Source organism: Sciurus vulgaris, assembly GCF_902686455.1.
Source record: "Sciurus vulgaris genome assembly, chromosome: 12".
NCBI classification, from domain to species: Eukaryota; Metazoa; Chordata; class Mammalia; order Rodentia; family Sciuridae; genus Sciurus; species Sciurus vulgaris.
In genome coordinates this window covers 41786633-41805050 of record NC_136473.1, presented here as the reverse complement: position 1 = coordinate 41805050, position 18418 = coordinate 41786633, and the positions used below count along the sequence as shown (strand labels likewise).

Below are 18418 nucleotides of genomic sequence, written 5' to 3'. Positions count from 1 at the left end.
CCCCAATAGACAAAGATGAAAAAGGAACTTCTCCATGATTAATTAAAATCCCGGCTTTGGGTGGAGGATCCAAGATGGTGTACTAGAGGGTGACTGCATCTCCCGTTGCTCCAGAACCCAGGATTCAAGAAGGGGAGGCAATGAGAGACTCGGACTAACATAGAGCCCAGGAGTGAGTCTCTCCCACCAATTGAAGCTCGGCCCGGGTGGCAGGCCCGGACAGGGACAGCTTCTTGGAGAAAGGGCAGCTAGAGTCTTCACCAGGTAGCCCTGCTCCCTCCAGCAGTGGGCTCTTTCCACAGCCAGCTTCGTGGAACAGGCCGCCCAAGGGAGCCTTTCCACTCAGAGCCGGCTCCGGGCCCCGGATCCAGTGGTGGGCCCCGGCCCCCAGGGGCTTCCGGGACCAGGGCAGGACAGCCAGAGACTTCCCCGGGCAGCCCTGCTCCCTCCGGTGGCAGGCTCCTTCCACAGCCAGCTTCTTGGAGCAGGCCGCCTAGTGAGAGCCTTTCCACACAGAGCCAGCTCCCAGCCCTGGAACCAGTAGCGGGCAAGGGACAGCTTTCTTTGGAAGCACTGCATTATCAAGTTCCTCCAAGACTTCAAGCTACTGAAGTCTGGGAGGTGATACGCTGGAAATCTATAGGGACACTATAAGCCAAAGAAGAATTCTGCAATATCTCAGAGTCCCACTGATATCTGACCAATATGAGGAAAAAAAAGGGAAGAAAATGTCCCAAACAAACATAGATACTATATCAATAAAACCCAATAACAGAACAGCAGAAGAAATGTCAGAAAGGGAGTTCAGAATGTACAAAATTAAAACAATCAGGGAAGCAAACGAGGAGATGAAAGAGCAAATGCAGGCATTAAATGATGGCACGAATCAACAGTTAAAAGAGCAAATACGGGAAGCAAGAGATCATTTCAATAAAGAGTTAGAGATACTGAAAAAAAACAAACAGAAATCCTTGAAATGAAGGAAACAATAAACCAAGTTAAAAACTCAATAGAAAGCATAACCAATAGGATAGAACACCTGGAAGACAGAATCTCAGACATTGAAGACAAAATATTTAATCTTGAAAACAAAGTAGACCAAACAGAGAAGATGGTAAGAAATCATGAACAGAATCTACAAGAATTATGGGATATCATGAAAAGACAAAATTTAAGAATTACTGGGATTGAGGAAGGCTTAGAGAACAAACCAAAGGAATGAACAATCTATTCAATGAAATAATATCAGAAAATTTCCCTAATCTGAAGAATAAAATGGAAAATCCAGTACAAGAGGCTTATAGGACTCCAAATATACAAAATTACAACAGACCCACACCAAGGCACATTATTATGAAAATACCTAACATACAAAATAAAGACAGAATTTTAAAGGCCGCAAGAGAAAAGAATCAAATCACATGCAGGGGGAAACCAAGAAGAATATCAGATTTTTCAATCCAGACCCTAAAAGCTAGAAGGGCCTGGAACAACATTTACCAAGCCCTGAAAGAAAATGGATGCCAATAAAGAATCTTATACCCAGCAAAACTTACTTTCAGATTTGACGATGAGATAAGATCCTTCCATGATAAACAAAAGCTAAAGGAATTTACAAAAAGAAAGCCGGCATTATAGAACATTCTCAGCAAAATACTCCATGAGGAAGAGATGAAAAACAATGATGCAAATCAGCAAAGGGAGGAACTAGCCTAAAGGAATAGCCAAATAAAGGAGAAACCAAGTCATGTCAAAAGACAAAAATGAACCAAATGACCGGGAATACAAATCATATCTCAATAATAACTGAATGTTAATGGCCTGAACTCATGAATCAAAAGATATATATTAGCAGATTGGATTAAAAAGAAAGATCCAACAATTTGCTGCCTGCAAGAGACTCATCTCATAGAAAGAGATATCCACAGACTAAAGGTGAAAGGATGGGAAAAAACAAACCATGCACGTGGACATAGCAAAAAAGCTGGAGTATCCATCCTCATTTCAGATAATGTAGACTTCAAGCCAAAACGAGTCAGAAGGGATAAAGGACATTACATACTGCTTAAGGGAAGCATAAATCAGCAAGACATAACAATCATAAATATCTATGCCCCAAATATTGGCTCATCCATGTACGTTAAACGAATCCTCTCAATTCCAGAAATCAAATAGACCACAACACAATAATACTAGGCAATTTTAACACACCTCTCTAACCACTGGATAGATCTTCCAAACAAAAATTGAATAAAGGAAACAGATCTCAATAACACAATCAACAATTTGGACTTAATCGACATATAGAGAATATACCACTTTCTTCTCAGCAGCACATGGATCCTTCTCTAAAATAGACCATATTTTATGCCACAAAGCTACTGTTAGCAAATACAAGAAGATAGACATAACTACCTTGTATTCTATCAGATCATAATGGATCGAAATTAGAAATAAATGACAGAATAAAAAAACAGATACTTCTCCAATACCTGGAGATTAAATAATACGCTATTATATGATGAATGGATAACAGAAGACATCAGGAGGGAAATTAAAAAATTCTTAGAAGTAAACGAGAACAAAGGCACATCATATAAAAATCTCTGGGACACTATGAAAGCAGTACTTAGAGGAAGACTTATTTCATGGGGCGCATTCAACAAAAGAAGTAAAAATCAACAAATAAACGACTTAATACTACAGCTCAAAGCCCTAGAAAAAGAAGAGCAGATCAACACCAAAAGTAGTAGAAGACAGGAAATAGTTAAAATCAGGCCTGAAATCAATGAAATTGAAACAAAAGGAACAATTGGAAAAATTAACAAAATAAATACTTAGTTCTTTGAAAAAATAAACAAAATTGATAAACCCTTAGCCACGCTAACAAAGAGAAAGAGGGAGAAAATTCAAATTACTAAAATTCGGAATGAACAAGGAAATATCATAACAGACACAATTGAAATACAAAACATAATTAGAAGCTATTTTGAAAATCTATATTCCAACAAAACAGAAAACCTCAAAGACATCAACAAGTTTCTAGAGACATATGAATTACCTAAACTGAACGAGGAGGACATACACAACTTATATAAATCAATTTCAAACAATGAAATAGAAGAGGTCATCAAAAGTCTACCAACAAAAAAAAGTCCAGGACCAGATGAGTTCTCAGCCGAGTTCTATAAAACCTTTAAAGAAGAGCTCATTCAATACTCCTCAAAGTATTCCATGAAATAGAAGAGGAGGGAACCCTCCCAAACTCATTCTATGAAGCCAATATCACCCTGATACCTAAACCAGACAGAGATACATCGAGGAAAGAAAATTTCCGACTAATATCCTTAATGAACATCAATGCAGAAATTCTCAAATTTTAGCAAATTGCATCCAAAAATATATTAAACAGATAGTGCACCACAATCAAGTGGGTTTTATCACAGTGATGCAAGGTTGGTTCAACATCCAGAAATCAATAAATGTCATTCTCCATATCAACAGACTTAAAGTTAAGAATCTCATGATTATTTTGATAGATGCAGAAAAAGCATTCGATAAAATACAGCATCCCTTCATGCTCAAAACACTAGAAAAAATAGGGATAGTGGGAACATTCCTTAACATTGTAAAGGACATCCATGTTAAGCCCATGGCCAATATCATTCTAAATGGTGAAAAACTGAAAGCATTCCCCCTAAAAACTGGAACAAGGCAGGGACGCCCTCTTTCACCACTCTTATTCAAAATTGTTCTTGAGACTCTAGCCAGAGCAATTAGACAAACCAAAGAAATCAAAGGGATACGAATTGGAAAAGAAGAACTCAAACTATCTCTGTTCGCTGATGACATGATTATATATTTAGAGGAACTGGGAAATTCTACCAGAAAACTTTTAGAATTCATAAGTGAATTCAGTAAAGTAGCAGGTTACAAGATCAATGCTCATAAATCCAATGCATATTTATACATAAGTGATGAATCCTCAAAAGAGAATTTAGGAAAACTACCCCATTCACAATAGCATCAAAAAAAAAAAATACTTGGGAATCAATCTCACAAAAGAGGTGAAAGACCTCTACAATGAGAACTACAGAACACTAAAGAAAGAAATTAAAGAAAACCTTAGAAGATGGAAAGATCTCCCATGTTCTTGGATAGGCAGAATTAATATTGTCAAAATGGCCATACTACCAAAAGTGCTATACAGATTCAATGCAATTCCAATTAAAATCCCAATGATGTACCTTACAGAAACAGAACAAGCAATTATGAAATTCATCTGGAAGAATAAGAAACCCAGAATAGCTAAAGCAATCCTCAGTAGAAAGAGCGAAGCAGGGGGTATCGCAATACCAGAACTTCAACTCTACTACAAAGCAATAGTAACAAAAAAGGCATGGTATTGGTAAAAAAATAGACAGGTAGATCAATGGTACAGATTAGAGGATATGGACATAAACCCAAATAAATAGAATTTTCTCATACTAGACAAAGGGACCAAAAATATGTAATGGAGAAAAGATAGCCTCTTCAACAAATGGTGCTGGGAAAACTGGAAAACCATATGCAACAGAATGAAATTAAACCCCTATCTCTCACCCTGCACAAAAAACAACTCAAAATGGATCAAGGACCTCAGAGACCCTTCATCTTACAGAAGAAAAAGTAGGTCCAAATCTTCAACATGTTGGCTTAGGATCAGACTTCCTTAACAGGACTCCCATAGCACAAGAAATAATAGTTAAGAATCAACAACTGGGATAGATTCAAACTAAAAAGCTTTCTCTCAGCAAAGGAAACTATCAGTAATGTGATCAGTAATGTGAAGAGAGAGCCTACAGAGTAGGAGAAAATCTTTGCCACTCCTACTTCAGATAGAGCACTAATTTCCAGAATATATAAAGAACTCAAAAAACTCTACACCAAGAATGCAAATAATCCAATCAACAAATGGGCTAAGGATATGAACAGACACTTCACAGAAGAAGATGCACAAGCAATCAACAGATATATGAAAAAATGTTCAACATCTCTAGTAATAAGAGAAATGCAAATCAAAACTACCCTAAGATTCCATCTCACCCCAATTAGAATGGCTATCATCAAGAACACAAGCAACAATAGGTGTTGGTGAGGATGTGGGGAGAAAGGTACACTCATACATTGCTGGTGGGGTTGCAAATTAGTGCAGCCACTCTGGAAAGCAGTGTGGAGATTCCTTAGAAAGCTTGGAATGGAACCACCATTTGACCCAGCTATCCCACTCCTTGGCCTATACCCAAAGGACTTAAAATCAGCATACTACAGAGATACAGCCATATCAATGTTCACTGCTGCTCAATTCACAATAGCCAGATTTTTTGTGGAACCAACCTAGATGTCCTTCAGTTGATGAATGGATAAAGAAACTGTGGCATTTATATACAATGGAATATTACTCAGCTATAAAGAATGATAAAATTATGGCATTTGCAGGCAAATGGATGAAACTGGAGAATATCATGCTAAGTGACATAAGCCAATCTCAAAACACCAAAGGACAAATGATCTTGCTGATAAGCAGATGATAACATATAATGGGGCGGTGGGAGGGGTTAGTGTTAGGATTAGGTTTAGGGTTAGGGTTAGGGAGGGGGGCAAGAATGGAGGAAGAAGGACTGTATAGAGGGAAAAGAGGGGTGGGGGAGTGGGGGGGAAAGGGGCAAAAATGGCAGAATGAATCAAACAACATTGCCCCGTGTAAATTTATGATTACAGAAATGGTATGCCTTTATTCCTTGTACAGAGAATCAAAATGTATCCCATTTGTTTACAATAAAAAAAAATCCCTAAAATGAAGATAAAGACTAGATTCTTAAAAAGCCTCAAGAGGAAAATGTCATGCCACACTTAGAGGCAAGCCAATCAGAATTATTTCGGATTTCTCAGCACAAACTCGAAAATCAAGGAATGCTTAAAATGATGTGTCCCAAGTCCTGAAAGAAAATAAGTTATCAAACAAGATTGCTATACCAGCAAAACTATCCCTCAGAATCATTAAAGAAATAAAAACCTTGTAAGATATAGCAGACACTAAAAGAATTCATGACTAAGCCATCACTACAGAAAATACTTAATACAAAAATATTCCACACAGCAGAAATTTAAAAAAATACTCTAGAGCTCACAAATGAACAAATCTCATTTAAAGAGTAGTTAAGCAAATGAGAAATAGGACCAAATTTACCATAAGAAATAAATCAAAATGGCAAATCAATAAACGTCTCTCTGTAATAACATTGAATGTAAATGGTCTCAACTCCCCAATTAAAAGATGTAGGCTGGTAGAATGGATTAGAAAACAAAAACGAACTATGTGCTCTTTGCAAGAGACATACCTTACAGGCAAGGACAGCCACAGGCTTAAAGTGAAAGGGTGGAAATTGATATACCATGCGAAGAGAGTCCGAAAACCAGCAGAACTAGCCATTTTCATATCCAATAAAACGGAATTCAAACCAAAATTAATCAGAAGAGATCAGAAAGGTCACTTCAAAGGAACAATCCCACAAGATGATATAACAGTAATAAATATTAATGCCCCAAACACTGGTCGACCTAATTACATAAAACAGATACTACTCCAACTAAAGCCTCTGATAGGTCTCAGTACAATATTAGGTGATAACAACACACCCCTCTCAGCGGTAGTCATTCAAACTCACTAAAGACTCTTCAAACCTAAAAAAATTATAAAAAAGAACTTAACATCTATAGAATATTTCCTCCAACAATAGTCAAATACACTTTGTTCTCAGCTGCTCATGAAACCTTCTCCAAAGACAACCATATTGTAGGTCACAAAGCAACATTTACCAGAAAACACACACACAAAGAAAACCATATGATTCTAAATATAATGGGATAAAATTAAAAACCAACACCAAAAAACCTACAGAAACTATATAAACATATAGGCTTTGAACAATGCACTTTTGAATAATGAATAGGTAATAGAAAAAAATCAGGAAAGAAATTAAAAAGTTCCTGGAATCAAATGAGAATAATGACACAACATACCAGAAGCTCTGGAACACTATAAAGTCAGCTCTAAAAGGAAATTTACAGCTGAGAGCACATACATAAGAAAATCAAAAAGATTCCGAAAATAAAAAATAATAAAACAAACTAAAACGATGCATCTCAAGGCCCTTGGAAAAAAAAACAACGGCAACAACAACAAAAAATTCCAAAACCAGAAAAAGGAAGGGAATGATTAAGATTAGATTTTAAAATTGATGTATTTGAGAATTAAAATACAAAAAAAAATCTATGAAACAAAGAGTTGTTTTTTCAAAAAGATAACCAAGATTGATAAGCCCTAAGGCAAACTAACCAAAAGAAAAAGACACAAATGAATAAAATTAGAGAAGGAAAATCACCACAAACACACAGAAATCCAGAGGGTCATTAGGAACTATTTTAGAAACTTATAGAAGAAATGGAAATGTTTCCAGACACATATGACATATCAAAACTGAATAAGGAGGACATAGAAAACTTAAGTAGACTAGTAACTATAAATGAAACAGAAGCAGTAATAAGAAGTCTTCCAATGAAGAAAAGACCAGGACCAGAGAGATTCTCACCTGAATCTACCAAACCTTTCAAGAAGAATTAATTCCAATGCTCCTCAAATTAGTCCATGAAACAGAAAGGAACTGAACATTTTAAATTCATTCTGTAAAGCCAGTATCTCATTCCTACCAAAACCAGATAAAGCACACAAAGGAAAAAACAAAAGAAAAATAACTACCAACCAACATCCCTGATAAACTTACATGCAAAAATTCTTTTAAAAAAGTTAGCAAATTGCATTTAACAACAGCATGTTAAGATTGTACATCGTGACTAAGTTGGTTTTATCCCAGGGATGGAAGGATGGGTTAACATATGCAAATCAACAAATGAAAATTCACCACATAAATAGAATTAAGGAGAAAAATCACAATCATATCAATAGATGCAGAGAGGATCTTCAATAAAATTCAGCACCCATTCATGATTAAAAAAAAAAAAAGAATAAACTGAAGATTGAACCTACTTCAACAGCATAAAGGCTACATATGATAAACCCAAAGCTAACATCATAACAAATGAAGGAAAACAAAGCGTTTAATTTAAAATCCAAAACAAGACAAGGATGTCCACTCTCACGACTCCTATTCAATATTTAGAAACTTTAGTCAGAGCAATTAAGGAAGAGAAGGAAATAAAAGAGATAAAAATAAGAAAGAAAAATTTTTAGATATCATCTATACGTAGAAGGATCCTATACTTAAAAATCAAAAAGCTACACCAGAAGATTGCTAGATTCAAAACAAATTCAGTAAAGTTTCAAGTTACAAAATCAATATAAAATCAACAGCTTTCCTATGTATCAGAAATAAATCAGCAAAACAATCCCATTCAAAGTAGCCTCAAAAATTTATAATACCTAGGATTAAATCTGAAGAGGTGAAAAACCTCTACAATTAAAAACTTAGAACATAGAAGAAAGAAACCAAAGACAACTTTAGAAGACAGAGAGTCCTCCCATGTTCATGAATTGGCAGAAATGGTATTGTTAAAATGACCATACTACCAAAAGCAATAGACAGATTCAATGCAATCCCCATCAAAATACTGACAATATTCTTCAAACAACTAGAGAAAAAAATCCTAAAATTCATTTGGAAGAATAAAAGGCCCAGGAAAAACAATAGCCAGAGCAATTCTAAGCCAAAAAGCAATGCTGGAGACATCACAATACCTGAATTCAAATTATCCTACAGAGACAAAATACCAAAAACTGCATGGTACTACTACAAAACAGACACACAGACCAAAGGAACAGAAGAGCCAAACCCACACATCTTTGACACAGGTGCCACATTGGAGAAAAGACTACATTAAAAAAAAAAAATTCTCAGAAAACTGGTTATTCATCTGTAGAAGAAAGAGACTAGACCCTTATCTCTCACCCTGCATAAATGTCAACTCAAAATGGATCAAAGACATACAACTTGAACCAGAAATTATGGAACTTCTAAAAGAAAATGTATGCTCAACACTCCAACATTTATAAGCACAGGCAATAATTTTCTCAACAGTACCCCAAAGCTCAGGAAATTAGTTAATAAATTAAGATGGCATCAAACTGAAAAGATTCTGCAAAGCAAACAAAAATGTGAAAAGAAAGCCTACTGAATGGAAGAGCTTTGCCACCTGGTCCTTAGGGGATTAATATTCAGAATACTTTAACTCAAAAAACTTAGAACACCAAAAAACAAATAACCCAATTAATAAACATGCCAATGAACTAAATAGACTTTTTTCAAAAGAAGAAACACAAAGGATCAACAAATATATGGAAAAAAATGTTCAGTATCATTAGCAATTAGGGAAATGCAAATCAACTACACTGAGATTTCATCTCCAGTTAGAATAGCAGCCATCAAAAACACAAATCAATAATAAATGCTGGAAAGGATTTGGAAAAAAATGAACACATTTACACTGTTGGTGGGATTGGAAATTAGTATATCCATGGAAGTCGGCACACAGGTTTGTCAAAAGACTATGAACAGAATCACTTTATAACCCAGTTAAACCACTACTTAGTATTTATCCTAAAAATTCAGAGTCAGCACCAGTATAGCACACCTGTGTTTACGGTAGCACAATTCATAATAGCCAAACCAGGGAACCAGCCTAGGTGTTCATCAGTGAATTAATGGATAAAGAAAATGTGATTTTCTCTCTCTCTCTCTCTCTCTTTTACACACACACACACACACACACGCACACACACAAATGGAGTTTTATTTATCCATAAAAATGAAAGTATGTCATTTGCAGGAAAACGGGTGAAACTTGAGAAAATTATGTTAAGTGAAATAAGTTAATTCAGAAAGCCAAGGGTAGTTAGTATGTTTTCTCTCATATGTAGGAGCTAAAGAGGAAAATGAAAAGAAATATGGGGGTAATCTCATCAGAATCAAAGGGGCATCAGTATAGTAGAAATGTATGTGTGTGTGTGTGTGTGTGTGTGTGGGTGTAGGAACCAGGGGTAGAGAGAAGAGAAGGAATCGGGAAATACTGAGGAATGATACTGGTCAAATTATTTAACTGTGTGCATGTATGAATATGTAAAAAAATTCCCACCATTAAGTAAAACTATAATACACCAATTAAAAAGGAAAATGTACCATGAAAATTTCAATATACAATTCCATAAGAAGCAACCTGAATTTGAAAATATGCTATTATTATTCCTAGGATCAATGTTTTCAAAATGAGGTGAATGAAAGGACAAGCAATAAAGAAATGACCAATCAAAAGGATCAATGTTTTCAAAATGAGGTGAATGAAAGGACAAGCAATAAAGAAATGACCAATCAAATTAGTTTTATTTCATGCAGAGAGTTCAAGAGGTGCCATGGACCTAAAAACATTTCTAGGTTCTATCCAGACTGTCTTAAATGAGAAACTGAAGAAGGAAAGGAAAAATAACCTAATCCAATGAGGTCAATAATATTTAAATCAACATTTAAAATCTAAGTTTAATTCTTCAAGAAAGTAAACAATGACTTGGCATATGTAAAGTTAAAAGCTCCCAATACATCACTCCACAATGTTACTAGTTTATGTTGACATTTTCTTTGCTTTCATGGCTTTGTGGTCTCCATTACTTTGTGCATTATTATGTCTTTCTCATTTGTAGTAGAAAAAAAAAAATCTCAAAAATTCATGTCAATTTCAAAGATATCAGAAAACAGCTTTAAAACTCAGCAACAGCTTTAGGGATTATGGGTCTGAGCAATGTCCTCAAAATCTTTGTTCTTAGATACTTTAGCAAACATACTTTTAGTCATTAAAAAAAAAATACTATTCCCCATCCAGGGAACACGGAGAAGAACTTCCAGTCTTTCTGACCCCAGGTCTTCCAATCAACCCTGAAAGCCTCCCCTGAAGTTCTGGAATATGTGGTACCAGGATAACACAGCATGGGAACATTTGCCCTATCACTTGGTGCTTCTTTTATTCTATTTATAAAGTATGGCTCGCAAACTCTTTATAACAGTGGAAGTTTGGTGAAATAAAATCAGTCAGAGGAATGTAATTTATGCCATTAAAACAAAAAGTCTGGGTGTGCCCTGTTCTCACAGGAACACAGAACTCAGCCTCCTCCTGGGGGTATGGGCCATCTCCAGTGCAGATCCCCTCTGCACACAAAGCTCCTGAGGTCCTGAACTATCACTTGCAAGCTGTGAGAAAGCTCTAATGCTTCCCAACGCCTTTATTTTGTTTAAGGTTCTGTTATTTATGTAACCAACGTGAAGCAAACCGCAGTGCTCACAAATGGCCTGGTGAGAGCTGAGGTAACAGTACATACCCCTGCCCAGGGGAATGGCAAGTTTCATCCTATAAAATTGACACTCAATGACAGAAATAAACGTAATGACTATGTACCTCCCAGGCATGTTTCCCAGTGCAATAGCATACCTGCTGCCTTCTACCTCAAAGTGCAAAGATGGAGAATTTTCCCCACCAAGAAATTCTTTTCCCAAGAAAACAAAGGAGAAGAAATGGGCAGACTCACCTCTTCCTGGAGGAGGTTCTGCCAATTCTTCAGGACATGCAAACTGTTGTCCTTGTCCTCATGCTCCAAGTGTTCATTGGGTGAGTGGAAGTAGCCAATGAGGTCCTGCAGACTCAGGCTGACTCAATGGGCAGGACAGTCAAGGGAGCCTTAGCTTTCTTGCTGAGAGCATCCAGGCCTCTGAAATCACAGCAAACATCTTTCTGTCACTGACCCGTGATTTAATGTTACTGCTTTTGATTTACACATAACATTACAGAGTTATGCATTTCCTCTAACATTGTGAAAGGCATATGGAAGAAAGGGCCTCCAGTCCTCCAGCAATAATGACGAGGAACACATCCATTGGCAACTGCATTGCCACATGTAGGTGCCACATCATCTCATAAAAGCTCCTGTCAGGAGCCCCTCATCTAGAGGCACAGGATCAATGTTGACAAAACTGGTTATTTAGAAACCAACACACTTTATTTTGAAGTACTGCATACTTTAAAGGCTTGAAGTCACATCTTTCCAGATTCATAATTCTGACATTTGCTTGTAGTTTATTTCTGAAGAGGAATTCTTTATACTGTTTAATTTCTAGTAGTTAAATACATTCTGTTGATTAAATTCAAAACATTTGCATGATGATTGGTAAATAACATATTAAGGTGCTTTTCTATTCTTCAAAATAAATGCTTTTAAATGCTTTCAAATCTAAAAATTAGATTAAGAAAGAAGATTAAGAAGCATTCTCTCACCTTTGAAGCAAGACGCTAGTGGATAGAAATGGGGTAATTTTTTGAGTCTACTGAGATTTTCAGTTTTAAAGCTCAGAGTTTTGAATGTGTTTGGAAAGTACATTAAAACATCAAAATTATTCCAAGGTTAAAAATTTGTTAAGAAAAAAACACACAGAACAGATACCATAAAGAAATAGAACAGCACTGCTCTAGTTGATACAGTAGTACTCTTTTAGTCATGACAACACAATGTGCAAAAATATTCAAATTCTTGCTCTCTGCATTGACAAAATTGAATGGCAATATTTTAGTTCCAAAAAATACTTATGATTAAAGTTTTCTGACTACATCAAAACTCACATTTTAGGAGCAATAAAAGGCTTATTAATAAGAATTAGCCTTGCAATGGGTGAGGATGCGGGGGAAAAAGGTACACTCATACATTGTTGGTGGGACTGCAGACTGGTGCAACCACTTTGGAAAGCAGTATGGAGATTCCTCAGAAAACTCGGAATGGACCCACCATTTGACCCAGTTATCCCACTCTTCCTTTTATACCCAAAGGACTTAAAATCAGCATACTACAGTGATGCAGCCACATCGATGTTTATAGCAGCTCAATTCACAATAGCAAAACTATGGAATCAACCGATATGCCGTTCAACAGATGAATGGATAAAGAAAACGTGGTATATTTACACAATGGAATATTACTCAGCATTAAAGAAGAATGAAATCATGGCATTTGCAGGTAAATGGATGGAATTGGAGAAGATCATGCTAAGTGAAATAAGCCAATCCCAAATAACCAAAGGCTGAATATTTTCTCTGATAAGCAGCTGCCGATCTATAGTAGGGGGTGGGGGGGTTGAGGGGATAGGAAAGAATGAAGGAACTTTGGATTGTACAGAGCTGAGGGATGAGAGGGGTGGAGCAAATGGGGATGAGACAGATGTTACCCTATATACATATATAAAAACGTCCATAAAAAATAAGAATTAGCTTTGAACTTTATAATGTTCAAAAACATTTAAAACGTATCATGATTTACATGAAGATAACTTATTTTAGAACACTGAACTTTCCCTTCTTCAGTCTTTAAAAATAATGAAACTGCACTTATTCTACAGTTTTTGAGTGAAATCTCAATTTTGTCAACAGAATTCATCTACTCCTTCATTTCATCATTTCTATAGATGTTTCTATTTTTTATAAGAAGTACCATATAAAAAAATACAATTAATGTAATACAAACAATAAATACAATATAAAAATGACACCTACTCATCTCTAAGTCTCTAAGCCTTACTCCATAAAATGAAGTTTAAGGTTTAAATGAGGCAGAGAAATGGGAGAAAAACACTAGGTATACTATCAAGCTGCATGTTATGCACATTCTTCAATCACATAAAAGTCCTCCAACACACACACTCCCTGAGTGGAATGGTTTATGAAAGAAGCAGATAATGATTAAGTGGATAAAAATATTGGGGTAGGGAAGATCTTTCTTACATTGGAAAGCCAAAATGGTTTATTAATTTAGCTACTATTCTGTGAAAATACTTTATAATTCTTTTCCAAACTAATATATTGTGGGAAGTATTTGCAATTTATACATGATAATAACATAAAAGATCATTAATAGCCTCTTAGAAACATTAATAGAATAAATCAACAAAAATGGAGAAATATAATGAACAAACATAAAACATATCCATTCCCCAAATTTACAAAGGCAAATTTTAGTAAAACAGATATGCGTGCAAATTTGTAAAAATGTACACCTTGGCTTTTAACATCTTATTAATATTGATTTATCTGTATCTATAAAATCTGCATACTTCAAGATAATTTTCCTCTCATCAAATTTGCAAACTTCAAGAGAAAGGCAGCCATCCTGTACAGGTCACATGGTGTACTGATATAGTTACCAGAAAACACATTGGCCACCAGGTTTGATTTAGTGTGTGAATTGCAACTATTTCAATCATTAGGTGGAAAAATCAGTTATTACAAGGGCCACTGTTTTTTTAATGCAGTTCAAAACTCAACAGGCATCTAAGGCTTCATTATTCCTCTGTACAAGGGGAGTCAGTCAGTCTAGCACAAAAACAAGTTGCAGAGAAATCCAGACCTGTACCTCTCAATTACAAATTCCATGCACAACTTCTAAAAGCACATTCCTTTATCCTTCATTTAAATGAGAGCATTAAAGATAAAAGGGATTAAAAATCTAGAAATAAAGTACTACGAAGGATGAATATACAAAATTTGATTCTTTGAGAGGATAAATAAAATAGCAAAACTGAAGATGAGAAAATAAAAATATAATACTGTGCAATTCTACAGCAGGAAAAAATAAAAGATAATGACAACAGGGTATTCCAGAGGAAAAGGATGGTTCATAGCAATTCAAAATACCCTAGGATGAGCTGTTATGATGCCATATCAGCTTCCAGAATCGGAGTGCCTGAGTGGAAACCACAGAGGGAAATAGACAGTAAGAGAATTAGAATGCAAACTCTAAAACTGACAGGATATTAGGCAAGAGAGTCAGAGAAGAATATGTCAAACATGACTGCTTCGGGCAAAATACATTAAGAGGTACCAAATATTCATAGTTCTTCAGTCAGTATTTTCATTTATAGGAATCCATCCTAGAGAAATAAAAAAAGTGCATAAAACTTGTGCCCCAGAATGACAGAGCAATAGTAGTGTTTCTCCAACTGGTTTTGATATTATAAAAGAAACATATCCATCGTAATGTGGAAAATATGGGGCTTACTTTTTAAAGTTAAACAACAAAATTCTCCCTATTCTCAAATTCCTATGCACTATCCCTTTTGATCCATCTCAAGTACTTGAAGTTAAAAGATGGTAAGTACATCTCTCCAACAGCTGTTGTATAAGCATGTGCCAACATGTGGAAGGATTTCTTTTCTATTAAAATAAGATTTGAAATACCCATATTGCATTACAACTTGCTTTCATTCTACAATATTTTCATGGATGTCTTTCCATATCAATATATTCTGATAGCTAATTCCAGTTAAGGTTCATAATTTTGTTAAACATTTGAGTCTTTTCTTGTTCTAGGTTATGACAAAGAATGATAAAATTAATCTGCCCATGCATTTCTTCCTACATGTTTTACTTTACTCATGTAAGATAAAAGGCCTACTCTCTCAAAGGCTATCTATAGCAAGAATATTTTGAAGTGTGTTAATATACTCTTCTCTTTTGTATTTGTGTTTGTATTTACAGAACCTAGCTCCTGTTTTTTCCAAAGGTATCCATTTTCATCAGGGAGGATTCAGATTATACTAGAAAAAAATGAAGAAAGAAAGATGAACTCAGTATTCAGCTTTTTACAGCGAAAGTAGAATTTTGGGAAGCCACAGCTGGATGGTATCTTCATGCAGCAGCTGAGAGTCCATGGAGAGGTGGGGTGGCACTTCAGTTGTCTGACACCCTCAGAGGACAAGGACACACCTTTGGGCTCCCATGACAGCCCTTTCATCCTGGGATGAATTAAGTGTACCAGCCTGCCCAGGAGTCCAGGCTGGGAACTATAGACTGGTTGTCTGGTCCACCCTGGCTGGGTACGTGGGGACAGAGATAACTGTGTATTCACTCTCTGTGGGTTAGATATTTTCTTTCTGGACTGGGGTGCTATCTGAATAAACTAGCAAAATCTCACCACTCTTAGGTTGAGGAACAAGGCACCTGGGGTAAGGATTTCCTAGCAATATCAACTGTGCTTTCCTAATACAAAGACAATGAGAAACTTGGCCCCACACTCCTGTCTACCTCCCATCCACTGAAGCACCATACTGGAGATCCCCTGAATGGGCCTGCAGGCAAAACACAGATGCATATCCCTTTTCTGGCTACCCACTGCACTCCACCAGCTTCGCCCTGGAAAATAAAGACCTACACGGGTCATCTTTTCTAGAGACCGCCAATGAACTCAGAATGAGAGGCATCTTCTGGCATCCTGAGGGCTCCAGAGCAGGGAAGTAAGAGAAAAGCACAAGCGAAGGGCAAGCGGGCTGCCATCTTTTTAGAATTACTTCTGGTCTCCCCACAACTTACCCATCTTTTATTGTTACTTATGAGAGTCAACATATACGTAGCAACACATATAAATCTATAAATGACTATACGAACCACATAAACAAGCTAAGTGTACAATAAAGGATAATAAATTGTAGAGTATACCTGTACATTTAAATAGTATGGGCCATCAAAAATACGAAACAGAAAAATACCAATTATACAATGTCAAATGAAGAAAGTAGGATATAAAACTACATGTTTTATAAATGTGCATGAATTCAAAGTAAAAAACACGAATACTTCCATAATTATAGATTTCTTAGTACAATGAATTTTTCTATATTTTCTAACATAAACTTGCATTGCTTTCAAAACTAGAACAAATGAAATACTATTAAAAGACTAATATGTATGTTGAACATAAGCAATCATAAGTGACCAACTCCTTGTTTGTTACAATTATTAACGTGTTTTCTTTCGAGTTTAATATTAATATGAAATACATTATGAAGAGTTTTAATGAAACAACTTTCCCTAATCAGCAAAATCAGTTTGCACTCATAGGAGACCTTTGCACCACACAGATTAATGTACAACCAAAAAACCCACAAGTTCCATGGAGAACCCCCAAAGTTCAATAAATATTTAGATTTATGCTATCAACCCTATGCCATGAAAAGATACAATTATAAGATCAATAAAGTGGAATTAGTTAAACTTGGATTTATTTATTCTTACAAAATACTTAGAAAATGATTACCTATGGGGCTGGGGATATAGCTCAGCTGGTAGAGTGCCTGCCTCACAAGCACAAGGCCCTGGGTTCAACCCCCAGCACCGCCAAAAAAAAAGGAAGAAAAGAAAATGATTATCTAACATGCAGATCTCTACAAAGAGGGGAAGTATAAATATAAAATCTAATCCAAAATCTTATAAGAAACATTTTAGGGAATAGAATCCTACTAACCCAAACCTTGACTTAATATGTCATACACAGGACTTTTATCTTTTCCTCATCCTATAACTCTACTATCACAGATGCAACTTGCTAGTAGTGCAACAAAAGTAAGTTTAAAAGGCAGGTGGAGGAGCTGGACAGCATTCTGAAGGTGCATGTGCCCAGATGCACACAAACTAATCTCAGAAATACAAAGGCAAATCCTGACTTATAACAGGAGCATGAAGTTTTAAGCTAGACAGCAGTTCAAAACCATTCCTATCTTTATGCCAAATTTCACCACTTTCATTACAGACACAAATATGCAAGTACCACAGAATGATTCAAAGGAGCTCAGAAGAAAGGTCTGCATAGAAAACTAGAGAAGTAATGTACTTGAGAAAAAAAATTCTACTATGCTTCATCTTCATGATGTTATGCAATGTGACAAGGTTTGTGATAACTGTCATTGCAGATGCCTGGGAAACCAGGAAGGAGCCTGATGGGTGTGTGGTATGCAAGTAACCAAAGAACTATACACCCAGAGAAACTTCTGGGTGGGTTTCAGCACTTCAGAAAATTGAGGTAATGGAGAAGAATGAATGGAAGAGAAATTGGGAATTTAGAAACACATGTAAAACCTGTCAGCCTTCTTTCTTGTGTTTCTAACATCAAAGAAAATGAGATTTACAGGGAGTCCAAAATTTTATTTTCCTTCTTACCTTACAAGACTGGAAGGTAAATAGTTGCTTTGACATCTGCCTTTTCTTGTCCATGAGTAGAAGGCTTTTGTTTCCATGAGACTTAAGTATTTTCCTGTTGTGATGTGCCATAGCTGGACAGCTGGCCCCATCTTATGTTGCTCCTACTCCACTTAAGAAAGCAATCAGAACTTGGTCCAACAGCATCACAGAAGCAGCAGAAATTAAAACATGTGGTTGCACTATACTTAAATACAAGTGTACACATATATAATTAAGCTGCCATCTTTATAACACACAAGGAAAAGGAAATACACCTATATACTTAAAGCACCTATTCGTAAATTTTCTGAACTGTGAAGTTTTGTAA

The 18418-nt window shown here is 36.0% G+C and overlaps 2 long non-coding RNA genes across 3 annotated transcripts in view; one reads left to right on the top strand and one right to left on the bottom strand.

Moving 5' to 3' along the window:
• LOC306641048 overlaps positions 1-18418 on the bottom strand; it is a 38574-nt gene that overhangs the window by 2506 nt on the left and 17650 nt on the right. The window contains exons 1-2 of one of the 2 annotated variants that reach the window (XR_013757999.1): positions 18070-18119; positions 11627-11806 (exon numbers count right to left, since the gene is read on the bottom strand). This is a non-coding gene — a long non-coding RNA (uncharacterized lncRNA). Of the gene's footprint in view, positions 1-11626; positions 11807-18069; positions 18120-18418 lie in introns of those variants that run through there. The other variant, XR_013757998.1, reaches the window with a different exon arrangement.
• LOC306642274 lies at positions 5719-10586 on the top strand. The gene is made up of 2 exons (XR_013758464.1): positions 5719-10323; positions 10387-10586. It is a non-coding gene; the product is annotated as an uncharacterized lncRNA (long non-coding RNA).